We start from the raw sequence: 20,871 nt of genomic DNA, 5'->3' as shown, positions 1-20,871 counted from the left end.
ACCCCAGTAGATGAGTAGTATCTGTCACTATTACCTGATTTAGATGATTGTACTACATCATCTTAACCTCCTCAATATCTCCTGGGATACATTTATTGCCAATGACATCTTCAATTGTCCTCAAATTCCTCCACTGGTGCCTCAAGAAGCAGAGAGGCCTCCCAACAGTGCCAAAGTAAAGAAAGATGAGAAGGTTAAAGAGACTAAAGTTTTTGAGGAGCCAAAAGCCTACAAGACATATCAGAGAGGGGCTAGAAAGTTTTTTGCAGCAGGTAGGCAAGTGTTTACTCCACTTGATGTGGAAGGGGCCTTGCCTTCTTCATCAACTCATAGGCAAATGCTTGCTCCACAAAATGTGGAAGGGGCTTTGCCTTCTTCATCGACATAACAGGTACAACAGGTGCAACAACTACATAAAGGGAAGAAAAAGATACTGGAAGAAAGCCTTGGTGATGAGGAGGAAAGGGAATTTGATTTGATGGAAGATGATGAACCAGAATAGCCACACATCCATCATGGCATTGAGATAGTTGACTTGGAGGCTCAAGATGAGGCAACAAACAAAAATATAACCATAAGGGAAAAAGATGCACAAATCCAAGCACTGATGGAAAACTTGGTGAGAGCTAAGTATGTCATTTCATACCTTGAGCAAGAGAACAAGAAGCTAAGTGAAAAACAAGTCCTCATGGAGTTGGAACTTCTCAAAGCAAAGAGGCAAAGTGACAAAGGCAAGTCAGTAATGCAAGAGGAAGAAACACCAGCTACCTTGACTACAAAACAAAGAATTGAGAAGGAAATTGAGGAGGATAGAGAAAATTGGCTTGACAGAGTCAATTTTCATTTGGAGAAGCTACTACAAAAGGCCAACTAGGAAAATCGAATCATTAGGCATTTGGCTCGCCATTACAGGACCCGGAATAAGATTTGCAACATAAGGGTCAAGCAAATGAAAACAAGGCTAAAACAAGCACTCAAAGGAAAAAAGGAGGGTGATAGGCTTAGGTTTCTTGCTGAAGCTTCCTTGGCTAACCAAGACACTTAATGGTGGTGTTTTCCACAAATTTTGAGCAAGTTTTGAAGAATTTTTGCCTTTTGAAGAATTTGGCAATTTTTGACACAAAAATTTTAGCCCTATGCACAGCACCACTGGCGCTACACTTTCCGTAGGGAAATCCAATGAGGAAATGGTCAGAATTTTTGGATTCACAATTATGAGTACTTGCACTTTGTGAATTTTCTAAGCTTTTAGAGCAGAACTGGTCAACCAAAAGGTCAAAAAACACCCAAAAAATGACCTTTTTGCCCTCTTTTTAACACACAGAAATAGTCTTGATAGGGTCAATCCTCTGAAGTTGACAAAGGCCAATGTCTTTGAATTCAAGTTCAAGGACCTTAGGAATTCTTCTGTAATTTCATCATCATGACCTTGAAGCTTGTCACAGAATGACATCTAGTGTGCACAGGAAAACAAGTCCACCACCTCAGGGGTTTCCCGTAATTTCTTGGAGTACGAAGGTTCTTTTCTAATGAACCCTCCCGGCATGGTAAAAAACTATGTTTTTGTTGTTCTGAACTTGCATGCTTGTGTACAGAAGGAGGACTTCAGGATTTCTCTACACAAAGCGCAGAGCTACGTCTCCGTTATGCACACAGTCATATAAAATTCACAATTTTTCACCGGTGAGCCTTGACAATGTCTCAATTTTTCTATAGGATGGATTTTAATTCAAGACCCTGGAGAAAATCTCACATGCAGACTATGAAGACAATTTCATGCAGTGATAAGAAAACGGATTTTGAATTCATAGACAGACTTGCATTCACATTTTCCCTACCCCCTCAACACGTCGAATTCACCACCTTTTGAATTATTTGCATGGGAAAGTTATGTTCAGGCCTACCTCACTGAGAATTGCCACCCTCGACGTGAACAGTCCAAGCTTCTTCGTAATGCTAGGCTCCCTGTAGCGCAGCTTCCTGTAGAAATTGTGCACGGCTTCTGGAGGACGTTACGGTGGTTCTGGACGAGTCTGAGCAGCAGCAGGACATTGGAACAGACCGAGAACTTGGGCTAACAACTTGCAGAGGAGGAGGACGCGTACTCGGCTGCAAAATGGTTGTGAGTGTAAATGACTGCAGTGTATCATAAGTTATTCAACCGACCGATTTTGAATTGCTGCGGAATTCATGGCGCGGGGGTGAGCTGTCCCGATCGATCCATTGGCCGACGTCACAGCCATCATTCCTCGGCATGTCCCTGACTGCCAAATTCTTCCCTCTGCATTCACCACCGCCATTCCTGTCATACTGCTGCTTCTCCCCGACTGGACACTTCCCACATGTCAATTTCCCGTCTTTTCGACATAAACAAGCCCATTCGGATCCTACGAGGCAGTCTGACTGGTTGTGGTGGCCAGTTGAATGGCTAACCAGACTTGTTCAATTCCTCCATTCTCACAGTCATGCACATTTAGAGTATAGCTTATGTAATTTGATGAAATAAGGTTAGGCACTTACCTTTGAGGCCGTGGACGTGGTTTTTTTCAAGTTTCAGGATGAGGAATGTTGGATCTGCTTGCTGCTACTTCGTGCACGGGTGCTGGAGCTCCTCTTCATTGGCTGCTGCTGGCTACGAGACCTTGAGACCCGATTTCCTGGTGGTGAATGCTGCATGCACCGACTTCATGAGCTGCTGGTGTCTCCATGGTATGTGCTCTAGTCGGATCAGCTGCTACAGGATTCCTGTAGGACATCCTGTAGTTGTTTCTCCTCCTGGGGTGCATGCTGAAATAAATGAGTCACGTTCACAGGTGCAGGGTCCTGAGGTTGCCTTGACAGGTAAAGTGTGCGAGCCTTTGCATGCTTTATTTCCCACTTAAAAAAAAAATTATCTGAGAAAACAGGGTTCTGGTATGACTGTGTAGGTATATTCGACCAAATGGCAGCAATGGTGGTGAAAGGAGGTGAAACAAGTGGAGGATGGAAGAAAAGAGTGATTGCATGCCTCCTCAACGGACTTCAAGCTTCAAATCCTTCTCCAAAATCGATCCTGGCCCGCCCAAAGGCTCTACAGGATGTTTTCTGTAGAAATACAGAACTTCATGTAGAAAGTCCTGTAGCTTCCTGTAGAAGGCTAAACCATGACCAGATTGTGTCCAAACCTTGGAAAAAATGAGTGTTCATGGAGGGAGTGTATGTGAGGTTGCCTGGTAGCTTAGTAGGGACCCTTGTCCTTGAGTTGAGAGGCCTCCTTTCTGCATTGTGTTCCTGCAACCTGCAACAATTTCCAGAGATTAAACTTGTTTTTTTCTGTTTCTTCCTTCTTCTTCTTTTTTCTTTTTCTTTCTTTTTGTTTTTTTATTTATTTATTTTTTTAAGAGACAGCAGGGGCGCCTCAATGAGGTTTTCACCCCTACTATCTGCCTTGGGCGCCTCAGAGAGGTTTTCACCCAAGGATCTTTTTATTCCAATTTTTTTTTTAGAGTGATAGCAGGGGCGCCTCAATGAGGTTTTCACCCTAATTGCCTACCCTGGGCGCCTCCAAGGGAGGTTTTCACCCAGAGATCTTATTCTCTTTTCTCTTTTTTCCCAACCCATTGACCGCCTCATGGAGGTTTTCAATCAATGAGCCAATCTAAGGCGCCTCCGAGGAGGTTTTCACCTTAGATTTCTATTTTCCTCTTATTTTCATTTTTTTAATCTTTTTTTTCTCTTTTTTTCTTTTTTTTTTTTCTACCCTACCTTACTTGAAAAACAAAATTCTTTTCAAGTATAAGAATACTTCCAATGGAGCCATGTGCACATCGAGATTAGAGACAAAATGATGTGGCGGCTTGAGATGCATGCTTTGACAGCTATCCGGATTTCAGAGACCAAATGATTTGACTTTGAAGGGATCAAACATAGCTAAGGAAGAGAGTATTGCTGCAACTTAGTGACCGTCTGAAACCATATTTCAATATAGCTCTGATATCCTTGGTCCTTTTGCTGATCTGGATCATTCTTTATATCTTCTTCTATCATGACCTTCTCATCTTCCTCTTTTTGTTGATCTTTCTCCTGAATACATGGAAGACTTGATGGTAACCATGAGGGAACTCTCTCGATCTATGATTTTGATTCCTTCTCTTTATCAAGTGCAGCCCATGGTTCTTTGATCTCCTCTTTTGAATCTTCTTTTGCCTTTGGTCCTTCAATGTTGTCAATATAATCTCTGCTTTGCAACACTCTTCTTGAGCTATGGTGAAGATGATTGAGCTCAAGAGGAGTCATTTGGACATGTTGTGCCTCAGCATTGCAATTGTGTTGAGCTACTCCAATGGACAGATTTGGAAATGGTGGTATGGGTAGTTGAGCGGGGGCATATATTTGAGATGGATGTGGATGGGGTTGTGGTTGGGCAGGAATTTGGGTTTGCCTTGGTCGAGGAGGAGGCAATGGTTGCGGTTGAGCAGGTGGTGGAGGCAAAGGAGTGGGAGGAGAGTTGTACTAGGGCCTCCACCTCTGATGAGGTGCATTCCACTGAGGCTGTGGCTGAGCATAAGAGTGAAACGAATGAGCAGCTGGTTGGGCATAATATGGATATGGATTCGACCAAGGAGGGGGTGTGGACCAGGAAGGATGAGCAGGGGTACCCCAAGAAGGCATGGAAGTGGCGGGATAGGGGTCGTAATAGGTCTGGGATGTCCCTTGCATTCCCTGCTGGTAGCGTATGGGTCCATGTGGCCTCCTTTAGTTCAGATAATAGAGTGGTTCAGTGGCTCCTTTTGCCCTCTGATATGCAGCTTTGATTCTGGGTAAGGAAGGGCACTGATCTATAGGATGGTCTTTTTCACAAACAAAACACACTTCTATGGAGTGAAATGGACATTCATTCCTAGGATGCTTTCTAGTGCACCTGGGACAAAAGATGGCCAAAGCCCTCTTAGCTTCTTCTTGCTTCGTTTGGATCCGCAAGGTATCCAGTTGCATGGCAAGAAACTACCTCATATCACTCTTGAAATCTTCCATCTGATTTGCAAATTCGTTTTTGGACAAGGTACTGCTCCCAACATTTCTGCTTGTAGCCATTCGCTCCAGAGGAATGTTTTCTTCTTCTTCTCCCCTAGAGGTTCTTTAAATATGCCTTGAGGTCCACCTAGGGCTTCTTCTTAATCATAGCCATCGAAGAAGAGAGAAGGTTGGCTGTGTGAAGCAGTGGGGGGTGTTGTGAAAATATTTTTCTGACTTATCTCTACTCCTACCAAGCATGAAAGGAAATATTTTTGGTTGCTTTTGTTTTTTTTCTTCTAGTACCTGCAAAACTAAAATAGATTGAACTGCAACTAACTATCTTGCTGAAATGAAAATGCGGAATTGAAATGAAAGCACGAAAGGACTAATCTATTTTGCTCAAATGAAATTGTAGGAATTAAATGCTAGTCTATGCTTGCTGAAATGAAACTCTAATCTACGCTTGCAGAATTGAAATTGTGGAATTGAAATGCTAATCTATGAAAGCAGGAAATATCTACTCTACTTTTGCGAAAATGAAATGAAATAAACTACTTAGCAGAAGGTTGTAGGAGAAAATAGAAGAAAAGAAACAAACACCAATACTCTGATGCTTCCACGACAACGACGCCAAAAAGATGGTGGGCTCCAGTATTGCAGCAATAATGCTCCAACTCCTGGGACTCCCTTCTTTACTTTTATCAACCTGGTAGTTCGTAACAAACTTGGAAGCGACAGTGCAGTATGTTGGAAATAATACTGAGAGGGGGGGGTGAATCAGTATTATCAAGTTCTTTTAATAAATCTTCCTTATTTATTCTTTGAATTATTTTTTCATGTCAGTACCATAAAATAATGAGCATGAACAAAGAAAACAGATAGTCACACCAAAGAACACAAGATGTAAGGGTGAAAACCACCTGCTGCAATATGTCTCTATCTTCTTTCAAATTAGAAACTCCTTTTACAATGGTTTTGTACTGGTGCAGTCCTTTACCAGTACGCAGGCTGCAATCTGCAGAGAGCTACAACTCTCTCTCGTTTTCCATTCTCTCCTGGAAGGGAGCTACAACCCCCTACTTCTTTTCTTTCAAGGACCACTTTTCATAAATTTTCAAACTGGATCCAAGAACATCAAAAACCCATCAACTACACTTGCATCATCAATCTCTGATTTCACCAAATCCAGCCCGCATACAGATCTGCAAATATTTCCTTATAACTTTGCAGTTGTTACATCAGACATACCCAGATCATAACATGTGTAAAATAAAACATGCATCAATAATTCAGACCCAGATTATTAGATTTATAGATCAAGCATATGCCACCCATAGGAAAGTCTTGGCAAATCAGGGGCAATCTGTCTTAAGGATGAACAAAAGCAACAACCAGCCACAGGTAAAATCCTCTCAATTTGCTTCAAGAATGAATGACAATAGAAATTACAATCGTTTGGCCGGAAGATTTGATAACCGCAGAAATTTCTTCAATGGACAATGCTTTTCTTGCCATAACTTTGGTCACAAAGCAGCTCAATGTGTTGCATATAAAACGATCATGACTAGAGAAGCTCAAAAACAAATAAGTATGACCGGGATTACAAAAAGGACCTATAACAACTTTTCGGTTCTTGAAAATGAAGTTGAATGTTCTATTTGCAATAACTTTGGTCATGAAGATTCTGAATGCAGGAGCAGGTTTCAGCAGACAAAGGAACAAGCCTCAAGCACCAAAACATGGAGAATAAAGGAACCACAAACAGAAAGATGTGGGATAGCATTTTATGCAGAGGGATAGGAAAATCTATGGTACATTGACAGTGGATGTTCGAAGCATATGACAGGTGATAAAGAAAAACTTGAATCATATTCTGCTCTAGAAAAAGGAAAGAAAGTTTCTTTTGGAAATGATACTCCTGCAACTATAAAAGGAAAAGGCACTACTCAGTTAAAAGAAAAGGTCAAAGCTGGAAATGTTTTGTATGTTGATGGATTGAAACATAATCTTCTAAGTGTCAGCCAGATGTGTGATCAAAGAACCGAGGTGATATTCAGATCAAATGGATGTCTTGTTCGTGATCTTGATACAGGTAAAAAAGTGATCAAAGGTAAAAGAACTCCAAATAATCTATACATATTTGAAGAAGGACAACAACAATGCTATCTGAGCAAGGTTGATGAGCACTGGTTATGGCACCGGAGGTTGGGGCATCTAAGCTTTTCACAAATAAGGAAATCATGCAAATATCAGGCAGTTCGTGGTCTTCCAGATATCAAAGTTCCAGACAACACCATATGCAAATCATGTCAGTTTGGAAAGAAAACCAGAACTACCTTTCCGGAAAAGGAAGGATCAGCTAGCATGCCTCTTGAGCTAGTACATACAGATACATGTGGTCCATTCAGGAAAAGGACACCTCGAGGAGAAGAATACTTGATATTATTCATTGATGATTTCTCCAGGTTTGTCTAGTTAGGACTTATGAAGAACAAAGATGAAGCATTCAAAAAATTCAAATCCTTTAAAGCCTTGGTTGAAAATGAATCAGGATACAAAATTAAGTGTCTTAGATCCGACAGAGGTGGGGAGTTTACCTCAAATGAATTTTTCGATTTCTGTGAAGAACATGGGATAAGAAGAGAATTCTCTACAGCGAGAACTCCTCAACAAAATGGAGTGGTGGAAAGAATGAACAGAACTGTCCAACAAATGGCTCGTGCTATGCTTGATGAATTTGGAACTCCCGCAACTTTTTGGGGTGAAGCAGCACATGCTGCAGTTGTTATTATTCTCAACACAGTATGCACAAGTACTAGCTCTTGCCGCAGCTGTCACTCGGTCAGCTAGCACAAGTCCACTATGGGCTTAAGCCAACTTCTATGAGCTCTTAGAAGAAGCTTTTTAACTGATGGATGAAAGCTAACTCAAAGGAAGCTAATCTACTTGCGGAAAGAAACTGAAAGCCAAAAAGTAACGCAAACCCTAGCAAGCCCTAATTCTACCAGCTAGTCCTACTGATGCAAAGGAGAGAATGAAAACTACTGGAAGGGATGCCATTACTTTTATGAAGGTAAAATATATGTGTCTAGACTACCTCTACCTGAAGAAAACATCTTTTGTATTTTTGAATAAGTTATTAGAATTATCATGCATGTGCTTTTAACTAGCTTTTTACTGTTCAGGGGTGGATCAAGGAGGAGAAATGCTTGGAAAAGGTTGGGAAGGTTCAGAGAGGGTCTAAGGAGTCCCTAACACCCTTCCAGAGAGTTTCACAAAGTTTGGCTATCAAGAAACCTCATTTGTGAGCTTCTACAGGAAGTCTGCAGGGGTTCTACAGGATGTTCAGAGATTTCTACAGGATGTTCAGAAATTTCTACAAGATGTTTAAAAAGTGGATTTTAGAGGATGGGTGAGTGAGGGAAGATGCATAAATGGATAGGGAGGTAGGATAGGGGCCTGGAGTGACCCAGGGACTGGTGGATGGAGTGGTGAGAGGGTGTAGAAGGCTGACTTGGCTTAAAGAAGGCTAAGACAATGATGGAGCAAGAAGGTGGGGTTACGTGGGCAAAAGGACAGGTGTGAGATGAGGAACCTAGCTAGGAGATGGAATAGATAGCTTTGATGAAGCTTAGGTGGATGAGAGAGTGGTAGAGATGCCCTGCACGGTGTACATTTAACCGAATCAACAAAGTCTTACAAATAATCAAAGTCCTAGCTAATCTAATCTAACTGTCAATAAAACGAATGAACAACAGCTTTATTTGGAAAGAATACCATGTAAATCAATCATGCAAAGAAACATTTCAAAGATATGAACCCATAACTAACTTCTGCAAATGAAAATAGTACACTAAGGATTGCATGGTCAAGCAAACTAGTGTTTTTTGTTGGGGCAGCACTGTTTCTTCAATTCCAGCCCCTGATCCAATAAGGATGAGGTGAAACTGAGAGTGTTGTTGACCCTTTTCTTGGAGATTTTTTCCTGTTATTATCCTACCAATCTATTTTAAACATCTGAAGCAATTCTATTCATAAACAGTGACCTATTTAACCAACACAACTAAATCTTCCCAACAGAAATACGTTTCAAATGCATAAAAGGAAAACAACGATGCATAAGGGAAAGGTAACAGTACAAAAAGGAAGCCCTAGGCTCTCAGGTTGGGCCCAACCCTGAGAGCTATGGCTCCTATAGAAAACTCAGAGTTGATATAAAATCGGACTGCTTCTCATTATCAAAAAATAGTCATACGTCAAGGGTTATGCCAAAATGGCTACAAGAGAACAAAGTAAAGCTAACAGCATTGTAGTGCAAAATATGCAATGGTTTCAAAAGTCCCTTACGAAGGCTGAGGCCTTAACATTTATACACCACGAGGGCCCTATCTGGCCTCCTAGATCTATGGGACTTAGCTGTCCAAACTATGAGTAGACAGCCCCTTCCAAAATTTGCTTGGCTACCTTCTAGATCCGGTTTTGGTGGCCTTTGGAGCTCGGAGTTGGGGGTGAAGATCCCGAGGAAGGGCTATTTAATGCCACAGACAACCCCCTATGAATCCTCACCTCAAGCTTGGCTGTCTTCTAGCCCATGATTGCTCAGTTTTACTCCAACGTGTGTCAAAAAACCTGAAATGAGCACGTGTTAGCCACCTAGGAAGAGTGACTACCCTTATTCATACAAATGACATAAACATACTGAAAAATAATGCATAAGCTATGAAAAATGAAGGATTGAACAAGGACTGAACAAGGATAATTAGGCGAAATGAGCCCAACAAGTTACCAAATTTGGGGCTCATCATCACCCCCTGCTAAAAGGGTTTCTCATCCTCTGAGCAACTAGTCCAGCTCCTCATCTTTCATTGCTTTAATCGCCACCCTCACATCCCAGGCTTCTGAAGTAGTATCCTCCTCACTGTCATGGAATTCGGCCTTCCTTTCCACCTCTTCCCACTGCTTATTCTCTTCTTCTTTTGTGCCTCCTTCTAACAATCCCAAGAGCAAAGGTGGACTTAGCTTGAGGCCTATCCAGCTAGCCTGGAGGTTCTGCATAGACTTATTGTAGAGAGGCACTTATGCCAAGGCCTCCCGCATTCTAGTTGGAGTGTGATATTCCCTGATTTTGAGGTTGTGGGACAATGTGTTCCACCTACGGGTGCAAGCATGAACACAATTGTCCCCTAATAATCGCTCCATATCCTCGAAGTGTGCTATGTCCTGAGCCTGCCTATCCATGTACTCTAATAAAGCCTGAGAGTTGGTTTCTAGGTGCTGGTGAGCAGATATCAATGTTGTGGGGTCCCCTGGCTCTGCTCTAATCAGTAGTGGTTCATGTAGTTCTCGGTTCATGACATTTCTGACCTCTGCCGCTCTCTTTTCTTCGTGGTTTAACCATGAGGTCATTGCCATCAGCTGCATGTCCCCTACTGCTATTTTGGGGTCCCACGAGGTTATGTCTGGAAGGGTCAAATTATGAAGGTAAAACTCTGAAAGCTTAGCCTTATCTTCCGATGAACTGCTGTTACATAAATCTATGAAATGCTGGGGGTTTTGGATTTGGGAGATACCCCTTTGTGCCAATGTGTTGATTTGGAATTGCAACCACTGATCCCTTAGGTATAGGCCATAGGATTTGGTCGGCTGCCTACATCGTAGAGCTTCCATTGCCCAACTGGCCATGCAAGCCAATTATGCCTCCTTTTCTTGCATCTGCTGTTTTAGAGATTGTATCTCTATGCCTGCCTGCAATCCCCTTTCATGTAGTTGCCGGTTTAGTTCCTCAAGATCAGCTTGCATTCCGTCTTTTTCTCGAGGTTCTTTTGTGGTGTCCTTGGTTGTTGTGTCCTATTCTTTCCTCTGTCCCTGTAGTTGTAGCTGCTGCCTAAGCAGCTCATTCTCTTCTCTTAACTTGGCCTGTTGGGAGCTTTCCACATGCCGTACTCTTGCCAACTCCCTTTTTGTTTCCTTGAGCCTTTCCTCTAGAGGCCCTATATCTGCTACCCCCTTGGATTTAGCGATCCTCATCCAAGTGTGGGTTCATACTCTTTCTTCCTCTAGTGCTAGAAACAGTGGCACTGTGAATTTTTGAGGAATAATTTTGCTGGCCTCCAAAAAGTTATAATAAGAGCCCAGGATGGGCGGGGGGCTTGGTTCCATGATGACATCGGTCTTCTCCTCCTCCTGTGGTGACTTGGCTGCTCTTTCCTCCATCTGCTCAATTTCCTTCAGCCTAGCCAATGTTTCCTGTAGAACCGCCTCGACATCCTGTAGAGAGGCTTTCAAGTTCAATTTCTCCATCCTTTCCCTCCATGAGGATGTTTTCGAGCTCCCCCGCTCATAAGTAATGGATGCCTTGGAGGGGGACCTATCCCTTGGTGTGGTAGGGGTATCCACAATTGTGATTGGCTCTTTTGATGGAGGCTGGGGTCTGCCAGTCTTAATTCTCACACTCCTTCTTGCTTTAAAATACAGAGGAGTCTCCCTCTTTCGTTTTTCCTTTGGCTTGGGAGAGGTACCTAGGGTGGCCAGCACAGCTGCTGCCTCCCTGGCTATAATTTGGGCTGATTTCTCCTTCTGCTGTCCTTTTTCCGGACTTCCTGTAGAAAGTCCTGTAGTGGTTGGTTTTTGGCTTCCTGTAGAAGCTGTTTTTAAACTTCCTATAGAAATATCCTTCTGGTTTCCTATAGAAGCAGATGGCACTATTTTACCCTGCTTGGCTAAGGGTGCTTTTTCCTTTAACTTGGCTGAGGCTGCCTTAGGGGTGCCCTCACTGGCTTGGACTTTATCAGTCCTTTCTACCCTGCTCTGTAGTCTTTTCTCCCTAGGTGTTGGTGTAATTTTACCACCCCCTGTTTTGGCAGCTTGGCCTTTTTCTTGTGTTCCTTTTTGTTCTTTTTTTGGTGTTTTGCCCGGGGTTTCTTGTCCTTTAGCTTTCTTCTCTGCCTGAGTGTGCTCCTTCTCCTCGCTGCTGGAGGAAGTGAACTCCTCGGCCAAAATTCGTATGTCATCATCCTTAGACATATTCTGAAAAAATTTCTAGGAGAAAGGGACAGTGTAAGTGTGGAGTGCATCTTCCACGAGGAGCTTGATAAGCCCATGATGGGCTAGCTGGTCTGGTGTCCCCTCTCTCAGTTTGGTGGCACACTCAATCATGGATTGCAGGAGGAAGTAAGGAATGCTCAATTTTTGTTCTGAAGGTAGGTACATTTGGTGCTTGAGTTCTGTGAGCAACCGGAAATGATAGCCATACACGATGCTAAATCGCCCCTCACACGTAATATACTTCATAATTTGGAGGCTGACTTCACTCCAGAACGGTTGTAGGCTAGTTCTTCGAACTCCATTCTTGTCCTCTGAAAATTGTTCCTCCGGCAAGAAGAACTCTTTTTTAGCTTTCTGACCCAATTTTCTCTCCTCCTTATCCCAGGGTACCCCCATCGGCAGATCAGTTACTCTGCTAATGAGATGTGGGGTGAGTCTGAGGGTCAATCCTATGAAGTTGACAATGGCCAAAGTCTTTGACTTCAGCTTCAAGGACCTTAGGAATTCTTCTGTAATTTCGTCATCGTGACCTTGAAGCTTGTCACAGAATGACATCCAGTGTGCATGGGAAAACAAGTCCACCACCTCAGGGATTTCCCGTAATTTCTTGGAGTCCGAAGGTTCTTTTCTAATGAACCCTCATGGCATGGTAAAAAACTCTGTTTTTGTTGTTTTGAACTTGCCTGCTCGTGTACAGAAGGAGGAATTCAGGATTTCTCTACATAGAGTGCAGAGCTACGTCTCCGTTATGCACACAGCCACATAAAATTCACAATTTTTCATCGGTGAGCCTTGACAATGTCTCAATTTTTCTACAGGAGGGACTTTAATTCAAGACCCTGGAGAAAATCGCGCATGCAGACTACGAAGACAATTTCATGCAGCGATAAGAAAACAGCTTTTGAATTCATAGACAGACTTGCATTCACATTTTCCCTACCCCCTCAACACGTCGAATTCACCACCTTTTGAATTATTTGCATGGGAAAGTTATGTTAAGGCCTACCTCATTGAGAATTGCCACCCTCGGCATGAACAGTCCAAGCTTCTTCGTAATGTCGGGCTCCCTATAAGGTAGCTTCCTGTAGAAATTGTGCACGGCTTCTGGAGGACATTACGGTGGTTCTGGACGAGTCTGAGTAGCAGCAAGACGTTGGAACATACCGAGAACTCGGGCTAACAACTTGCAGAGGAGGAGGATGCATACTCGGCATCAAAATGGTTGTGAGTGTAAATGACTGCAGTGTATCATAAGTTATTCAACCGGCCGATTTTGAATTGATGCGGAATTCATGGCGCGGGGGTGAGCTGTCCCGGTCGATCCATTGGCCAACGTCACAGCCCTCATTCCTTGGCGTGTCCCTGACCGCCGAATTCTTCCCTCTGCATTCACCGCCGCCATTCCTGTCATACTGCCGTTTCTCCCCGACTTGACACTTCCCACGTGTCAATTGCTCGTCTTTTCGACATAACCAAGCCCATTCGGATCCTACGAGGCCGTTTGACTGGTTGTGGTGGCCAGTTGAATGGATACTAGACTTGTTCAATCCGTCCATTCTCACAGTCATGCACATTTAGAGTATAGCTTATGTAATTTGACGAAATAAGGTTAGGCACTTACCTTTGCAGCCGTGGACGTGGTTTTTTCAGGTTTCGGGATGAGGAATGCTGGATCTGCTTGCTGCTACTTCGTGCACGAGTGCTGGATCTCCTCTTCATTGGCTGCTGTTGGCTACGAGACCTTGAGACCTGATTTCCTAGTGGTGAATGCTGCATGCACCGGCTTCATGAGCTGTTGGTGTCTCCATGGTATGTGCTCTAGCAGGATTAGCTGTTATAGGATTCCTGTAGCCGTTTCTCCTCCTGGGGTGCATGCTGAAATAAATGAGTCACGTTCACAGGTGCAGGGTCCTGAGGTCGCCTTGACAGGTAAAGTGTGCGAGCCTCTGCATGCTTTATTTCCCACTTAAAAAAAAATATCTAAGAAAACAGGGTTCTGGTATGACTGTGCAGGTATATTCGACCAGATGGCAGCAATGGTGGTGAAAGGAGGTGAAACAAGTGGAGGATGGAAGAAAAGAGTGGTTGCATGCCTCCTCAATGGACTTCAAGCTTCAAATCCTTCTCCAAAATCGATCCTGGCCCGCCCAAAGGCTCTACAGGATGTTTTCTGTAGAAATACAGAACTTCCTGTAGAAAGTCCCGTAGCTTCCTGTAGAAAGCTAAACCATGACCAGATTGTGTCCAAACCTTGGAAAAAATGAGTGCTCATGGAGGGAGTGTATGTGAGGTTGCCTGGTAGCTTGGTAGGGACCCTTGTCCTTGAGTTGAGAGGCATCCTTTTTGCATTGTGTTCCTGCAACCTGCAACAATTTCCAGAGATTAAACTTGTTTTTTTCTGTTTCTTCCTTCTTCTTCTTTTTTCTTTTTCTTTCTTTTTGTTCTTTATTTTTTTATTTTTTTTTAAGAGACAGCAGGGGCACCTCAATGAGGTTTTCACCCCTACTATCTGCCTTGGGCGCCTAAGAGAGGTTTTCACCCAAGGATCTTTTTATTCCAATTCTTTTTTCAAAGAGATAGCAGGGGCGCCTCAATGAGGTTTCCACCCTAATTGCCTACCCTGGGCGCCTCCAAGGGAGGTTTTCACCCAGAGATCTTATTCTCTTTTCTCTTTTTTCCCAACCCATTGACCGCCTCATGGAGGTTTTCAATCAATGAGCCAATCTAAGGCGCCTCCGAGGAGGTTTTCACCTTAGATTTCTATTTTCCTCTTATTTTCATTTTTTTAATCTTTTTTTTCTTTTTTTTTTTTTTTCAATAAGGAACCTCTAAGATTTTCTGGGATGTCCCTTGCATTCCCTGCTGATTATGGGTCCATGTGGCCTCCTTTGGTTCAGATACAGTGTAAGCTTTGATTCTGGGGTTTGACCTCCTTTGGTTCAGATAATAGAATGGTTTAGTGGCTCCTTTTGCCCTCTGATATGCAGCTTTGATTCTGGGTAAGGAAGGGCACTGATCTGTAGGATGGTCTTTTTGACAGAAAAAAACACTTCTATGGAGTGTAATGGACATTCATTCCTAGGATGCTTTCTAGTGCACCTGGGACAAAAGATGGCCAAAGCCCTCTTGGCTTCCTCTTACTTCGTTTGGATCCGCAAGGTATCCAGTTGCATGGCAAGAAACTGCCTCATATCACTCTTGAAATCTTCCATCTGATTTGCAAATTCGTTTTTGGACAAGGTACTGCTCCCAACATTTCTGCTTATAGCCATTCGCTCCAGAGGAATGTTTTCTTCTTCTTCTCCCCTAGAGGTTCTTTAAATATGCCTTGATGTCCACCTAGGGCTTCTTCTTAATCACAGCCATCGAAGAAGAGAGAAGGTTGGCTGTGTGAAGCAGTGGGGGTTGTTGTGCAAATATTTTTCTGACTTATCTCTACTCCTACCAGGCATGAAAGGAAATATTTTTGGTTTCTTTTGTTTTTTTTCTTCTAGTACCTGCAAAACTAAAATAGATTTAACTGCAACTAACTATCTTGCTGAAATGAAAATGCGGAATTGAAATGAAAGCACGAAAGGACTAATCTATTTTTCTCAAATGAAATTGCAGGAATTAAATGCTAGTCTATGCTTGCTGAATTGAAACACTAATCTACGCTTGCAGAATTGAAATTGCAGAATTGAAATGCTAATCTATGAGATCAGGAAATATCTACTCTACTTTTGCGGAAATGAAATGAAATAAACTACTTAGCAGAAGGTTGTAGGAGAAAATAGAAGAAAAGCAACAAACACCAATACTCAGACGCTTCCCCAGCAACGACACCAAAAAGATGGTGGGCTCCAGTATTGCAGCAATAATGCTCCAACTCCTGGGACTCCCTTCTTTACTTTTATCAACCCGGTAGTTCGTAACAAAATTGGAAGCGACGGTGCTGTATGCACAAGTACTAGTTCTTTCCGCAGCTGTCACTTGGTCAGCTGGCACAAGTCTGCTAGGGGCTTAAGCCAACTTCTATGAGCTCTTAGAAGAATCTTTTTAACTAATGGATGAAAGCTAACTCAAAGGAAGTTAATCTACTTGCAGAAAGAAACTGAAAGCCAAAAAGTAACGCAAACCCTAGCAAGCCCTAATTCTACCAGCTAGTCCTACTGATGCAAAGGAGAGAATGAAAACTACTGGAAGGGATGCCATTACTTCTATGAAGGTAAAATATATGTGTCTAGACTACCTCTACCTGAAGAAAACATCTTTTTTCATTTTTGAATAAGTTATTAGAATTATCATGCATGTGCTTTTAACTGGCTTTTTACTATGCAGGGGTGGATCAAGGAGGAGAAATGCCTGGAAAAGGTTGGGAAGGTTCAGAGAGGGTCTAAGGAGTCCCTAACACCCATCCGGAGAGTTTCACAAAGTTTGGCTATCAAGAAACCTCATTTGTGAGCTTCTACAGGAAGTCTGCAGGGGTTCTACAGGATGTTCAGATATTTCTACAGGATGTTCAGAAATTTCTACAGGATGTTTAAAAAGTGGATTTTAGAGGATGGGTGTGTTGGGTCCCTATAATACTAGTGATTACCCCATTACTATGGTAGTTATACCCCTTATTTATATTGTTGTGCCCCTATTACCCACATATTGTTATTTCTGTGCCCCATAGAATCCCTCTATTATTATTTTTGTGGCTTTATATTATTATTGTCAGGTCGGCTGGATTATATTGTGACTCCTTAGACTCCTATATATAGAAAGGAGGTTTTGTCATTTGGATCATCCAAGAATTGTTCATTTATGTAATGTAAAGGAGGTTGCCCCCTCGAAGAGGCTGAATTCTAAGGCGTTGATCTTTCTTTTCTATCTTTTCTTGAGCTGGTTTCATAACATTTGGTATCAGAGCTTTGGATTCTAGGGTTTCGTTGCTCCAAACAGGTCATAGTGGCAGTTTCGCTATAACTTTTTTCTGTGACGTTTCAGAAGTCGCAAAAAAAACCCATTTGAGAAGAAATTGCGCTGAACCTTGGGTCCGAATTTCAGAGTTTTTTCGCGCGATATTTTCGGATATATGATCTGAGGAAGTTGGTCTTTTTGCAGACTCCTGAATTACACTCAAAACAGGTGACCTGGGGAAAATCGTCATAACTTTCTTTCTGAGCATCAGATTGAAATTTCGTAAGAAGTTACAGAAAGAGGACGGACTGTAGTTTTCTTTTATATATTTTTCAGAGTCAAAGGTTGAAACAGTGACACGTGGCACGTCATACAAGTTCGCTCTACTGAACTAGTCTATAATCAAGTCATTGTGGGAGATTTCACATAACTCTTCCTTGGAGAATCCAATTTGGGTCAGACTTGTGGCATTGGAAAGAGGACACAGAGGGCTACTACAGGTCACAAATTCAGAACTAGATAATCAGAAAGTACAGAGATACATCGGAGGCAATATCGAGCTCCTACAAAGTGAAAAAAGGTGTGTAGATTTTCTTTAATTTTTGCTTAAGCTTGGTTTGAAAATTTATTTTGAAGGAATTCAAAGGGCATATTAGAGAATTATTATCGGTAACTGATGCCCCGAGGAAAGAAAATGCAAACACCTAGTAAGGAGCCTGAAAGCTCTAGCATGACTCATGAAGAAGAAGAAGAAATGCTATATGATATATCAAAATTACAAGAACAAGTGCAACGAGTGTCACTTGCACAAAAAGCAACAGAATCTAAAATGGATGGTTTAAGGAAAGATGTAGAAGCTAAGATGGACGGTTTAAAGAAAGGTGTAGAAGCTAAGATGGATGGCATGGAAGCTAAGGTGAATGGCATGGACGCTAAAATTGATGGCATGGATGATAAGATGGATAAGTTGCTACAAGAAATGGTCACTAAGGGTGAAAGAGTACTAAAGGAAACTCATGATGAGAACAAAAGAAATGTTAATCATGATTCCATAGACTCTAATGTTGGATCGAAGACTCACCATGTTCCAAAAATCGATATGAGGAAGTTTGATGGCAAGGATCCCGCCACATGGATATTACAGATGGAGCAATTCTTCGATCTCAATAATGTGCAAAACACATAAAAGGTACGTATGGCAACTTTATATTTGGAACCAAATCAGTTTGTATGGTATCAATGGCTTTGTTCTCGTAAACAGTTTATCACTTGGGCAATTTTTACGGAAGAATTGATAGCACATTATGAGGATACAAAAAGCAACACTTTTTTTAGCCAATTAATAAGTCTCAAACAAAAGGGTTCAATAATGGAGCACATTGAGGAGTTCCAAAAATTGAACATAAGGGTAAAAGATATTCCAGAGGAGCATAGGATTGATGTGTTCATAGGGTCTTTAAAGGATAATATCCAACATGATGTGCGCCTTTGGGAACCTGATTCATTAGAGAAGGCATTCAGGTTAGCAAGAAAAATGGAAAGCAAAATTATGGCAACTAGGAAGCATACCATTCACAACTATAAAGACGGAAGTGTTGTTTCCCATAGTCTTCCACAACCTACAAGGTTGACACCACAACAATTGGAAGAAAAAAGAGCAAAAGGGCTTTGTTACAATTGTGATAGCAAATACACAAAAGGTCATAAGTGTGCTGAGAAGAAATTATTCTACATAGATTGTGAAGAGGAAGAAGAAAAGGAGCAAGAAAGGTCAAAAGAAGAGGATATATTCCAGGAACAAAGCCTAGATGAAGAACAAATAAATCCGACCATATCTTGTAATGCATTGGTGGGAATTACCACTCCTCAAACCATCAAGATAGAAGGACAAATCAAGAAGAAAAAGGTAATAGTGTTGATTGATTCAGGAAGCACCCACAATTTTATTCATTGTAGGGTAGCAAAAGAATTGAATTGCTTCCTATATCCAGCACCAGAGTGTCAAGTGATGATTGCAAATGGAGGAACAATAAATTGTTCTGGAAAGTGCCATAATATCAAGCTATCCATGGGAGAATATGTATTGACTAGCCCAATGCTTTCCATTCCAATGGGAGGTGCTGATGTTGTACTAGGAGTCCAATGGCTACAATCCTTGGGTACAATAGCTTTTAATTTTCAAGAACTTTTCATGAAATTTTCTGTGGAAGGAAAGGAAGTTGAATTAAGGGGTATTGCAGGGAAACCAGGAAAGATAATCAGCTCTAATGGCATGACAAAGCTTCTAAAAAAGGAGCAAAGAGGTGTAATTGCACAATTATGTTCGCTAGATGTTTCCACATTGGAATCATCTATTTCTCCAGATCTCCAAAAAGTCCTGGACAATCATTCCAAGGTATTTGAGACTCCCAAAGGTCTCCCACCTATGCGTGATCATGATCATGCTATTCATCTGATTCCAGGAAGTGTTCCTCCAAACATCAGGCCGTACAGATATCCATATGTCCAAAAAAGTGAAATTGAACGTATGGTTGCAGAAATGCTAGAGGCTGGTATAATTCAACCGAGTCAAAGTTCTTTCTCAGCTCCAGTAGTATTGGTGCACAAGAAGAATGGATCATGGCGCATGTGTCCAGATTATAGGGAGCTCAACAAGCTCACTATTAAAGATAAGTTCCCCATTCCTGTCATTGATGAATTACTAGATGAATTGCATGGATCAATTTACTTCACCAAGTTGGATCTTCATTCGGGATATCATCAAATCAGAATGAAGATTGAAGACATTCCGAAAATGACATTTAGAACTCATGAGGGTCATTATGAATTTTTGGTCATGCCTTTTGGCCTTACCAATGCACCTTCAACATTTCAAGGTTTGATGAATTCAATTTTCAAACCATTCCTTAGAAAATTTGTGTTAGTATTTTTTGATGATATACTAATCTACAGCAAGTCTTGGAAGGATCATGTTGAACATGTTGACAAGGTGCTACAACTATTGGAGGAGAAACAATTATATGCAAAAAGATCCAAATGTTTCTTTGGAGTCCAGGAGGTGGAATATTTGGGTCATATTGTATCTCATGAAGGAGTTAAGGTAGACCCTAAAAAAATTAAAGCCATTAAGGAATGGAAAATCCCCACATCCATAAAGCATCTGCGAGGATTTCTTGGGTTGACAGGGTATTATCGCAAGTTTGTTAAGAATTATGGGAGAATAGCAGCACCTCTAACAACATTATTGAAGAAAGATTCATTTTCATGGACTCCGGAAGCAACAAAGGCCTTTAAACATCTTAAGGAGGCAATGTGCCAAGCACCAGTCTTAGCTACGCCGGACTTCACAAAAACCTTTATTGTGGAATGTGATGCTTCAGGAAATGGAATTGGTGCTGTTCTAATGCAAGATGAAAGACCCATTGCTTTTGAAAGTCGTCCAATCAAGGGAAAGTTTTTAAGCAAAGCTATTTATGAGAAGGAAATGTTGGCAATACTCCATGCACTTAAGAAATGGCGACCCTACCTAATGGGAAGACACTTCAAGGTAAAAACGGATCATGATAGCCTTAAATACTTTTTAGAACAAAGATTATCCTCTGAAGAGCAACAAAAGTGGGTCACAAAGATGTTGGGTTATGACTTTGAAATCATCTACAAAAAAGGGAAGCAAAATGTGGTGGCAGATGCACTCTCAAGAAAGGATGAGGATATGGAAGCATTGTTGTGTGCCATTTCTATTATCCAACCAAATTGGATAAATGAAGCAAAGGAGGAATGGAAGAATGACGAAGAAGTGTGGGCACTTATTCGAAAGCTACAACAAGATTCAAGTACTTCTGATACATTTAGCTGGAAAAATGATTCGTTATGGTACAAAGATCGCTTATACCTCTGTAAGAATTCCCAGCTAAAACAAAAGATTCTTATGGAATTGCACACTTC

The sequence above is a fragment of the Pinus tabuliformis genome, chromosome 4_2, assembly GCF_031772625.1.
Source record: "Pinus tabuliformis cultivar Carrire ecotype Pingquan chromosome 4_2, CPIR1, whole genome shotgun sequence".
NCBI classification, from domain to species: domain Eukaryota; kingdom Viridiplantae; phylum Streptophyta; class Pinopsida; order Pinales; family Pinaceae; genus Pinus; species Pinus tabuliformis.
Note: the sequence above shows the minus strand (reverse complement) of the source record.